The sequence below is a fragment of the Cannabis sativa genome, chromosome 9 (genome assembly GCF_029168945.1).
Source record: "Cannabis sativa cultivar Pink pepper isolate KNU-18-1 chromosome 9, ASM2916894v1, whole genome shotgun sequence".
Lineage (NCBI taxonomy): Eukaryota > Viridiplantae > Streptophyta > Magnoliopsida > Rosales > Cannabaceae > Cannabis > Cannabis sativa.
This window is the reverse complement of record NC_083609.1, coordinates 27,751,938-27,763,022: the sequence shown is the minus strand read 5'-3', so window position 1 is coordinate 27,763,022 and position 11,085 is coordinate 27,751,938.

The window sequence follows — 11,085 nt, the reverse complement described above, 5'->3', positions numbered from 1 at the left end:
TGAATAGTAGCATTCACTTAAATACACTCCAGGCCGAGATCACTGCACGTGGTGAATTATGGGAAGACTTGCAAGGTCGACTAGTTAGATCAATAAATGAGTTTAATGACAGAGCCTTTGTAATGCCCTAACAATTATGCACGCTACGTCAACCAGTAATATAACCTAATCAAGTTAAACTAAGATTACTAACAAGTAAGAGCGGGAAAAATTTAAACTCGTATTAGAATGGAATGAAGATATAACTTGTAATAATTTAACTTTACAAACAAACCAAAAAGACAACATGTCTCGAGATCCCACAAAACTTTTCACAAAATATTACAAGTTAATTTACATGCCGACCTAAGTGGCAAAATCCGAGATTATAAAATACATTCACTGGTAGACCCAACCTGCTTGGTTTAGTATGGCTTGAACATGTACAATCCATCGCCAAGCTCTCAAACTCATGGCTGATTAGAGACAGATTTACCCTTATCTGCACAGTAGAGCACCCGTGAGCCAAGCCCAGTAAAACAATATAAATATCAATATACACTATAAAGCATATCACATATATATTAATGCCATTACACTTATTTTTTATTTGACATAGACCTGCGTGTTACGCCCAGACGTATACTTATGTCTATGTGGCATAAACCCACATGTTATGCTCACATGTCTAATTACATTAAGGCTTTAAAATAGTTTATCTCGGTTCTAATTATCGAGTCTAACTAAATTATTCCTTGAACGGATAATTCTTTACTTCAACATATATAGCATGGCATAGCGTTTAACATCATTTAATCACTAGGGTAATAACCCTAGGCCATATAACCGCTCACTTTAGGGTAATAACCCTAATCCCAATTCTCAATTAATAACAATTATAATATTGAACATGAGCGCCACCATGCTTAACTCTACGTGCTAACAAATGTCTTACCTGATGTTCCAAGTGTGTGGAGATTCCAAATTCCCAGGTGCTCCTGAACAAGTGCCAGTAATCATAGTCACAATTTCCAGAATTCACAAATAGGGTTAATCCTTAAATCCACTTTCACATAATCATACAATTGGCATCCAAATACAGATAAACATATAGAGCTCGGAACGAGATTTTCAACGATATATGAAACACCCTAAACGGAGTTCGGATTGAAAAGTTGTGAATAATCAAATCTAACATTCAAAACTTCCCAAAAACCCCTAGGCGGGCCGCGACACTCCCCAGGCATGTCGTGGAACATGGGTTGAAAATCTCAAGATTTTAAGTGGGTTGGCCGCGATGCTCATAGAGTGGGCCACGACACCTAGGTTCCAAACCTAAAAAATACCACTTTTTAACAACCGAAATTCAAGCCCAAACATACCAAACTCAACAAAAACATGCTCAAACGCAAACTCATTATCACATGTTAAAGCCATCAATATCCAAAAATTAAAGCACAAAAATGAAGCTTTGAACAACATCCAAATATGCAATTACACAACTCATCATGCATCAAATTCCACTTCTCAAGCATGAAAACTCACACCAAAATCTCAATTACAAACTCAAAATTTCAGAATATTACTCAAAGAATCAAGCTTCAATTTCAGTATTTTAAAACCCCAATTTTCAAACTAATAATCACACAAGAAAATCCAGATGCAAATCACAAAACTTTCAAGCTTAATCAACATAAAAACCACCCATATCACCTCAATTCTTACAAACATGTATTTAACTACCAAAAACACTAAAATACCTAAAATCATCATAATATTCAGCAACAAAACTCAAAGTAAAGAGATGGAAAAACTACCTCAAGTTCTTCACAAATTCTAGCACCACAACCTTCAATCACCAAGCAACAATCATCAACATTCAATTTGAATAAGATTAGGAAAGTATGAAAATGGAGAGAGAGAGAGAGAGTAAGGGTTCGGTTATGGGCAATAAAACCAGAAATGTGTTTTTCATTTTCCTAAAAATCCATTTTGTTGAAAATAAAGTCAAATGGTCAAATGACCAAAATGCCCCTAGGGCTAATAAACCACATATGCATACAACAAGGGAAAAATTGTCATTTCATCACACACCAAACTTAAATAAATTTTAGATTATTCAATTATTTATAAAATGCCAAAATAAAATCCCAAAAAATGTATTTTAGGCCCCGAACACGATTCGGCCCAAAAAACTCAGCTCAAGTAAAGCTAACAATAGCACTATAACAGTGACAACAGGTGACATAAGCAAGGGAAACAAGCCAATGGAAAAAGGAAGGATGAGTCAAAAGATTCGTCAAAAGAAAAGAAAAATAGAAGAAACATGAGAAGTACATACCGATTTATTCTGTGTATACAAAGTTAAACAAAATTCATGAAAAAATATTCCTTGCAAACGAAAACAAGGTTGCATTTCCCAAACTAGAACCAATCAGAAATGCGAGGAACAAGCAGGATCTAAAAAAATTATTATTGATTCCATAAAGACATAGGACATGTCGATAGCTGAAAGACAAGATTAAAAGTCTTATTTCTTGAGGCTATTTCAGATAATATGTCGAAAATAGAGGAAATGAGCAAAATCAACCCAACAACCAAAATTAAAATGTGCAACCTCCCCCAATAGATGGCGAGGATATTTTGGTGATTTTTTGAGGGCCAAATCTCGTCAGAACCAGAAGCAATGCGCAAAAAAAAAATACATAAACTAGGTAAAAAATCAAAACTTGGCTTTTGCGCCTGAACTTCTCAAGTGTATAAGACATGAGGATCCACCAATAACATTTACCGAGGAAGATGCATCTCATGTCCAATTTCCACATACTGATCCCTTGGTCATCACATTTTATCTCGCCAATAAAAGGATAAAAAGGGTTATGGTAGATAGTGGGAGCTTGGTAAACATCCTTTATACGGAAAAATTAAGAAAGATGGGTTTGGAAGATGTAAAGCTTTAACCTTGCATGGAAAATTTATGTGTGTTTAGAGAAGATAGTGTAGCAAGCCTTGGAACTATTGAACTCCTACTTACAATGGGGGGAATTCCCATTATCTGTAACCCAGATTCAAGAGTTCCTCATGGTAGATCTTCTTTCATTTTGTAATATGCTAATGGGTTGCCCAACACTGATTGGAATGGGGATAGTCAACTCGATAACACATTTATCTTTAAAGTTCGCAACTCAAACTGGGGCTAGTACTTTGAAAGGAGACCAGCTAATGGCGAGATAATGTTACAGTATTGAGCTAAAATGAAGAATGGATGCTCATCTGTCATTGGTTGTTATAACTAAGGGAGATAGTGAAAAGAATGTAGAAGACTTGGACCCAAGAATCAAAGAGGAACATAGACAACTAGAGCCAGTAGAGGGTTTGGAAAAGGTAATTCTAGACCCTGGTGACCCAACCAAAAAGTGTAAAAATTGGTAAGGGATTAGGGGTAGAATTAAAATAGTAATTAATCATCTTTCTAAAGGCAAACCAGGACCAATTTTCCTGGAGCCATTTAGGCATGGTTGGGATTGATCCGAATGTAATTTGTCACCATCTCAACATAGACCTTCACCATCTCAACATAAACAAGATTTTGACCAACAACTTCATTAGAGAGGCTTTTTTATCCAACTTGGATATCAATTCTTGTTTTAGTCCTAAAACCAAATGGCACATGGAGAATGTGCATAGATTTGTCTTGCCATTATAAATCATGCCTAAAAGATTGTTTTCCTTTACCAAGAATCGACCAATTAGTTGATGTAATGGCAGGGCATGAACTCGTGACCTTTATGGATGCGTATTCTGGATATAACCACATAAAAAGGCACATCTCTGATTAGGAGCATAAACTTTTTGTCACAAATATGGGGCTCTATTGCTACGAGGTAATGCCATTTGGATTAAAAAATGTTGAGAAAACATACTAATGCTTCGTAAATGGTATGTTTAAAAATCATATAGGACGAAACATGGAAGTTTATTTGGATGATATGTTGGTAAAGTCAGCTAAGACTGAGGACCATGTAAAGGACCTCGTGGAATGCTTCATGATTTTGAAAAAGTTTAAGATGAAGTTGAATCTAAAGAAATGTTCATTTGGGATTTCTTTAGAGAAATTTCTCAATTATAATTGTATTTGCGAGGGGAATCGAGGCTAACCCCAAAATATAAAAGCTTTGCTCGAGATGCTTTCACCCAGAAAGATAAAAGAAGTCCAGTCTCTAGCTGGGAAAATGGCTACCTAAAATAGATTCATTTGGAAATCCACTGACAAATGTTTTCTATTTTTTAATGTATTGCGAGACAATAGAAGATTAGAATGGAACGAGGAATGTGACCAGGCCTTTTAAGAAATAAAGCAACATTTAATAACATCACTCGTATTCTCAAAAGCAATAATGGGTGAAGTATTATACATACACTTGGTTATCTCAGAAAATGCTATAAGTGCAGCTTTAGTCCGAGAAGAGGGAAAGGCCCAAAAATCAGTATATTATGTGAGCGAACGTTTACTGGGGAAAAATCTAAATATCCCCCTCTTGAAAAACTCGTCTTGACCTATTACATGCCTCACAAAAACTTCGACCATATTTTTAAGTGCACCTATTTAATTATTAATCAATCAACCACTGAGACAAGTTCTATCCAAATCTAATGCATCATGAAGACTGATAAAATGGTCAATTGAGTTGGGTCAATATAAAATAACTTATCACCCCCAAGCTACAATAAGAGTAAGGCCTTAGCTAATTTCTTGGTGGAAGAAATAAATTTCGAAGAAGTTATGAAAAAGAACTCATACCAGGAAATTTGGAAGCTATTTGTGGGTGGTTCATCCAATGACAACATGCTTGACATGGATCAACAAGTTATGATGCTTAAGCCTTTCACAAAGAGGGAAATCAAGAAGGCGTTGTGTAGTTTTCCAGAGACAAAATCTCCTGGACCTGATGGATTCAGATCAAGCTTCTTTAAAGATGTCTGGTCTGATATAGGATCCGATTTTTGCAATGTTATTACTGATTTTTTCATAACACGTACCATGCCTCAAGAACTTCATTCAACACTTATATCCCTCATTCCTAAGCATGATAATCCAACAACTGCAGTAGACTACAGGCCTATAGCTTGCTGTTCAACAATTTACAAGTGTGTTTCTAAATTTTTATGCTCAAGACTTGCTAAAGTGCTTCCGAGTTTGGTGAGTGAGAATCAGGGAGCATTTGTTCAAGGGAGATCCTTAGCTCATAATGTCATGATTCTTCAAGATCTTTTGAAGAATTACAAAAGGAAAAATGTTTCTCCCGGTGTGCTATCAAAATAGACATAAGCAAAGCCTATGATATAGTGAGTTGGGACTTCCTTGAAGCTTTGCTAAATGCATATAATCTGCCACAGAGGTTTGTCTCTTGAGTAATGGGTTGTCTTAGATCAACCTCTTATTCGATTGTCATGAATGGGAGAATTCAAGGGAATTTCAAAGAAGAGAAGGGGCTTAGGCAAGGTGACCCCTATCTGCATTGCATTTTGTCCTTGTGATGGAATACCTCACTCGATGTCTGCAAGTGGCTGCTCGAAATAGTGAGTATAGGTTCCATCTTTTATGCAAGAGCTTGAAGCTTATTAACCTTTATTTTATTGATGATTTGATTTTTTTTAGTAAGGGATCAAAGCAATCAATACAAGTCCTAAAATGATTCTTGATGAGTTTAGTAGTGCTTCAGGGTTACATGTAAACAATGCCAAATCTCAGATATATTTTGGTGGAGTTGATCCTGAAGTTAGAATTGAGTTATGCAATATCATCCGCCTAACTGAAGGCTCTTATCCCCTGACTTATCTGGGTAATCCTTTGAGACCAACAAAGTGGAAAGCGGAGGACTGTGGAATTGTGCTCAAAAAAATTAAACAGAGGATTCAAACTTGGACTAGTAGACACCTATCTTTTGCTGAGAGAGTTCAATTGATTCACTCAGTGTTGTTTGGTCTTAGAAATTACTTGATGAGTATTTTGTCTCCCAGAAAGCGTATGGAGGGCTTGGTTTTAATGATAGTGTTAGATGGAATCATATTATTCTCGCAAAGTATGTGTGGGCCATTTGCACTAAAAGAGACTTACTTTGGGTTAAATGGATCAATGCCATTTACCTAAAGAATGATTCGTTTTGGTCCTATGATCTCAAACAAGACACTAGCTGGTATTGGCCCAAGATTTGCAACTTGAGGAGGAAATTCGAGATATGTGAAATTCTGGTAAAATGTTAAGGTTTCAGATTGTTTTGGAAATTCTTGACTGTCCAGTTTGTGGTGCGTCTTTGGAATCACATGAATATTTATTTTTTTTTCTTATGATTTTTCCCAAAGAGTGATGGAGAAAATTTTTAATTGGTTGGGTGTTAGAGTGTGGCCTTTAGACTACATCAGTTGGAACATTTGGTTGGCTTCAAGAACAAAAGTTTTCATTCATTTTATGCATGTTACTGTGTTGGCTGCAACTGCTTACAATATATGGCTGAACATGAATCGTTGTGTGTTTGATGGATGTTCAAGCACTATAGCTCATATTATTTCGGATATAAGGAACACTACAATGTATAGATTGCAAATTGTTAGTAATAAGAAGATTAATTGTATAGAGAGAGTTTTTTTTTTTTTTTGAAGATTACAATGTAATTATTAACTGACTGTTTGTTTTTGGAGCTGCCTGATTTAAGGTGGCTTAGATTGTATTTGGTTTGTTTATTGATTAATGAAGCATTTTTCTTTTTGATAAAAAATAATTTATTTTTTTTATTTATTTTTAAATTTTGTGAGAATGTCATTTCATTTTTACATTATTTATTATTTTTTATACAATCTATCTATATCTATATATTTATATAAAGGAAAACACACAAGTGTGTAGGTGGCTCTTTATAATTTTCTCTTTCTATTTTTCTAATTTTGTGAGAATTTCATGTTAATGTGAAAAGCATGATTAGTCACTAATCTTAGTTTTGCTAATAATCAATCTTACCCAATTAATTAGTTGTAATTTTTTAAATTTATATAATCTATAATTTGTATTATTATAATTATTATAAAAATATATAATTTTTTCATTCTATTTTTTTAATTTTGTGAGAGAATTATTTTTTTAAAAAAAAAATAATTAAATGATTCTTTTATAAGTTAATTTTTATGATAATCTCATAATTGCGAGTCTTCACATATGTATTATAAATAAATTATTTTTTTATTTGTCTTAATTAATTAGTTATAATTATTGAAACACATCTATTCTATAGTTTATAAAAGAAAGTGTAAACGAGTTTAAATAATTTTTTATAGGGAAATTTGACAATATATGCTTAAAAATATATAATACACTAAAACTATGCTAGCATTTTTTACATTATGGAAACTATTCTTAAAACATTTTTCCCTTACAATTTTACCCCTCAAACAAACCAAAAAATATTCATAACACTTTCTCTCTCTCTCTCTATCTCTCGGATTTCTCTCTCTCTCTCTCTCTCTCTCTCTCTCTCTCTCTCTCTCTCTCTCTCTCTCTCTCTCTCTCTCTCTCTCTCTCTCTCTCTCTCTCTCTCTCTCTCTCTACAATACACACATTGCCACCACCGGAGCTAGTGTTCGGCCGACTTACTCAAAGGGAACTTGAAACCCAACCAAAGCTCTAAGAAAGTCATTCCTTTAAACAATAATGGGTATGTAATTTCTTTAGTAATTATTGTTTGATTTAGATGTATTTATGTTGAAAGTAATAGATCTACACATATCCGTGGTTTTTATGTACCCTTTTGACACCCTTTGTCAATGAAACACGAAATGCAGCAAGTCTGCGAGTTTACTGGTTTTTTTGCAATTTTAGCGATATTTTTCGACATGGTTAGCGACATTTAGCGATTAAGAGCTGACAAGAGGTTAGGGATGACATTTAGCGACATGTATCGACATGTCGCGACACAAGTCGCGACACATAGAATTATTGTGTTATATTGTGGATATTTTTTATTTTTCTCGACATGTTCGCGACGTTTGTCGACTTACTGTATTTTGCAATTATTTCGCGATAAGTAGCGATAGGTTCGCGATATCTTGCGACATATTGGTTTGTTATAATTTGTGGTCATTTTGTTTTGCAGATTCGAATGTGTTTGTAGTTGTACTATATGATGGGGCTTGGGCAGTTGAAGGTTTCAACTGGATTTTCAATAATCCCAAAAGTAAGATGTTAATGTTTGAGGTTGACACTACTTTAGAAAAGATGAATGATATTTTGTTTGAAGAATTGGATATAGACCCTATTGTGTATGAACTGAAAATAGAGGTGTGTTATATGTACATGAAAGGCAATATGATACCGCCAGAAGTTTTAGTGAAAGATAGTCAAGTAAGATTGTTCTTAAGAATGAAGGCAAAAATGAGTGTGGAGAACTTGCTGCCACTGTTTGTGACTAAGGTTAAAAGGCATGCGCTTTTGGGGCCTACTCCGCCAACTGTCCTCCCAAGAAGTGTTGTTGGAGTTTTTGTCCCGTAACGAGATCCCGGCCGTAGGGATGAATGAGCAGGCCCCTACTAATATAGAGGAGGATAATAGGGTTGACTATGGATTTGACCAGTTCAATGAGTTTGATGGTGCATTTTACAACAATGATCCTATAGTAGATTTGAACGAGGATGGTGATGCGGAGTTGGAAGTTCATGAACCTATAGAAGTACCTTCTTTAAGGTTAGAACTACCTCCACCATCTCCACCACGTCCAAGGGAGCAAAGGAAAGACCAAGAAAGAAGAACCCCTCGGAGTGAAAATCACAAAACACCACGGCACCCGCAGTGTACCGCCTGTGTCCTCCTCGTAGTACTGTACCATCTGATTTTGAAGTTTGTACAAAATTCAAACCTATTGTGTGGACAAGGGAAGACATAGAGGAAAATAATGTTTATACAACTTCTTTTACTGGTACACATTCAGGGGAAATATATGTTGGCAAGCTGTATACAAATAAGACTGAATTGAAAAATGTGGTTGGAAGGTTTGCATTGAAAATGAATTTTGAGTTCATGGTGGTGAAAGTCTGGGACCGATGTTTTTATGCAACTTGCAGGGGTTCGCATTGCAAATGGAGAGTGAGGGGAGGAAGAGGGCACGTTGTGACATGTTTGAGGTTATCGTATTCCACAACGAACACACATGTAGCCTCGGATTCTAGACATGCGTCGCATAACCGCTTGCCACGTGGGTTGTTGGCCACCTCATTAAGAACAAGTTCAAATCAGATGGAACTAAGTACAAAGCTAAAGACATACAAAGGGATATGTTTCGGAGTATGGGATCAAGATGAGCTATGAGAAGGCTTGGAGGTGCCGAGAGAAGGGACTTATGTATTCGAGGGGTACGCCCGGCCATACTTATAGTCGATTACCGGATTTACTTTTACGTGCCTTTGGAACGAAGAATCCAGTACTATTACGTACATTATCACGGAGGATAACAGGTTCAAGTACCTTGTTTCGTCACCGGCCGCTTGTAGGAGGGGATTTAAGTTTTGTCGTCCCGTGATTAGTATCGACGCACGTTCTTGAAGACAAGGTTTGGGGGCACAATGCTAGCTGTCTTTGTAGCGTACGATGCAAATAACCAATCGTTTCCGATTGCCTTTTGCAATTGTTGACAGCGAGAATCATGACTCTTGGAAGTATTTCTTGCGTGCTTAAAGGAAGCGATTGGGGAGGTTGAAAACTTAGTGTTTGTATCGGATAGGCATCAAAGCATTGAACATGCTGTCGAGGTTATTTTCCCCGAAGCATGCCACTGTGCATGCTACAAACATATTTCTATGAATGTCACCCACAAGTTCAAGACTGATGTATGTAACACGCAAATATGGTTGGCCGCTTACGCATGGTCGAAGAGGGAATGTGATAGACATTTGCAGGTGTGCTCCGACGAGATGGATCCTCCCATCACTGCTTATGTTGACAATATAGGATTAGAAAAATGGGCTCGTCCTTATTGTCTAGGAGACAGGTACAACATCATGACAAACAACGCTGCAGAAAGCCTTAACAACGTGACTGAAGAATTCCGGGCATATCCAATAACTACTCTAGTTGAGTTCATAAGGTTCACACTACAAAATTGGTTTGCAGTTTGCTAACCGTCTGGAGAAGGCAAGTAAGTGTGTTACCCCTTTGGCAACTCATTTTGAGGAAGATTTGATAAAGCAACACGAGGATGGTAGACGTAGAAGTGTCCTACGTAACGGTGCACAATTGTTTAATGTTGGAAGAGGTGCTGACGGTTCTGACTTTGAAAAAGGCAGAGATGTGAACTTAGTTGAGAGAACTTGCACTTGCGGCATGTTCCAATTGTTTAAAATTCCTTGTCCCCATGCATGTCTTTGCCGGCGCTTACTCGAATGTCGGTTGTCTACGCTCTGTCATCCCCCTATTACACAAAGGAGACGTGGAAGAATACTTACGATGCAACAATTAATGTTGTGGGCGAGGAGGATGAATGGGTGCTTCCAGAACACATGCAGAAGATGAGAATCGGTGTACCAGTGGAGAAGAAACTTGTAGGTCGTCCAAGAAAGAGCAATGCAGGAAGACTACGGACTAACCGATTTCCATCGAACGGTCAAAAAGTCAAGGAACCACGCAAATGTTCAAACTGTGGCGCATTGGGACACAACAAAGCTACTTGCAAGGCCAGGGTTTGAGCAGCATTTTCGTTTTGAAATTGCATGCATTATTATTATTATGGTTTATGACATGTTACTTGTATTTTTTTATGTATGACTATGTTTTATGGACATTATTTTCTGTGTATGTGGTTGTTTACTCTCACTATCTCAGATTTTTGTATATAATTGTGTATTTCACGACATTTTGCGATATGTAGCGACACTTTCACGACATGTTTGGAAATTTATTTTATTCTGGAGAAGGTCCTGAAAATGCGACTTTCCACGACTACACTAGCGACATGTCGCGATATAGGAAGAACTTTTATCAATTATGGAAAAATTTAAAAACTGCGACATTCCACGATTACACTAGCGACATGGTGCGATGTAGGAAGAACTTTTATCAATTCTGGA